This window comes from Orycteropus afer, unplaced genomic scaffold, assembly GCF_000298275.1.
Source record: "Orycteropus afer afer isolate SDZICR_OR568_19922 unplaced genomic scaffold, OryAfe1.0 scaffold00400, whole genome shotgun sequence".
Classification (NCBI taxonomy): Eukaryota; Metazoa; Chordata; class Mammalia; order Tubulidentata; family Orycteropodidae; genus Orycteropus; species Orycteropus afer.
In genome coordinates, this window is record NW_006921987.1 from 3,063,510 (window position 1) to 3,065,429 (window position 1,920).

Below are 1,920 nucleotides of genomic sequence, written 5' to 3' on the forward strand. Positions count from 1 at the left end.
TCATAGCAACCCCTCCTTGGGTTTCTGAGGCAGTATTACTACAGAAGTAGATTGCCCCATCGTCCTTCTGAGGAGTGGCTTGTGGGTTTGAAACACCAGCCTTCTGGTTAGCAGTCAAGTGCTTTAGGCAATATGTACCAGAGCTCCTGTAAAATATAATAGTTTTTAAAAAATTACTTTTCTTCTTCTTTTTTTATTTTTTTTTCCTTTATAGGTTTCATTGTTATCTAATTCCATTGGAACTCATGGTTACATTAAATCTGGGGAAAATTAAGATCCATATACAAAAACTGAGGTTGTAGTAAGAAAGACATTGCCAGTAATAGCAGGAGATTTTCAATGACAAAAATATTTAGTGTGTGGTCATTTTATTGACAAGCTGAGAGTAGGATACCAGAAGATATGAAGGTTTGTCAAGTGTGCCAAAGAAATATAAATTACAGTAGAACAAATGGTAACCTATCCTATTATCCAGATAGTTGTGAGGTGTCTTAGGGTGGGTTCCCTAGGTAAGCAAAACCAGGGGAGCATATAAACCAACCCAAACCAAACCAACTGCAATCAAGTCAATTCCAATACCTAGCAATTTGCTAGGTTTACAGAAACAGACTGCCTCATCTTTCTCTTGTGGAGTGGCTGGTGGGTTTGAACCATGTACTTTTTGGTTAGCAGCCAAATGTTTAAAAACTAGGCCACCAGAGTTCCTTATATATAAACACACACACACATACACACATACAACTATGTATGCATTTTATATACATGCATAGATAGATAGAGATTTATATCAAAGGAATGGCTTATATGGTTGTATAACCTGGCAAGTTGCAAGTTCATGGATCAGATATCATGTTGGAGACTTCTCCTGACTTATGTTCCTGCAGGGGCTGATGAAGCCAAGGCTAACAGGCAATACAGCAGGTTGTAATGGGAAAAGGCTGACAAATCCAAGATTGGGAGGCAAGATGTTAGGGTTCTGGCTCTCACACTGCAAAGGCAACAATTCCAAGTTCTGCAGGCAACACGGTAGGCTTTCAGTTCAGAGCCAAAGAATCAGAGGTCAAATGATAATGAGTCAGATGCAGAATCCATACCTACCAAAAAGCCAGAGAGGCTTTCCAGAATGTCTGTATATATTGGAAGCAGGACACACCACTGAGGAAAATCCCTTTTAGCTTATTGGCCACTCATAGCAGAACTCATCATAGAGATGATTACATCATATCAGCTCTCATCAAGGGGGATGACTACATCATAACTGCTAAACCACTAAAAATCATGGATCAGCCAAGTACATACACCAAAGTGAACTTGGTTTCAGCCACTGTTGAATGCTCAGTCTGACAGTAGAAGAGACACATACTGAGTCCTCAGTATTCAACACCATCCCCAGAGCAATGATCCAGCAATCTGGTAGCAAGTTGACTACATTAGACCACTTCCATCATGCAAAGGGCAGTGTTTCTTTCTTATTGAAATAGATGCTTGCTCTGGATATAGATTTGCCTTCTCTGCATGCAGTGTTTCTACCAAAAATACTATCTGTGGACTTGCAGAATGCCTTAACAACTGTCATGATTTCCCACACAACATTGCCTCAGATCAAGGGACTCACTTCACAGCAAATAAAGTATGGCAATTGGCCCATGGTCATGCTATTCACTTGTCTTACTGTGTTCCCTCTCATCTTGAAGTAACTGGCTTGACAGAACAATGGAGTGGGCTTCAAAAGACATAATTAAGGTGTCCAACAAGATGGCAATACCTGGCAGGGTTGGAGTAATGTTCCCAAGGAGGTTGTATACACTCTAAAACAGTGTCCACTGTATAGTGCTGTTTCTCCATTATCCAGGATTCACGGGCACAGGAACCCAGAGATTGATATGAGGCATGACTAATTATTACCCCTACCAAAACCAA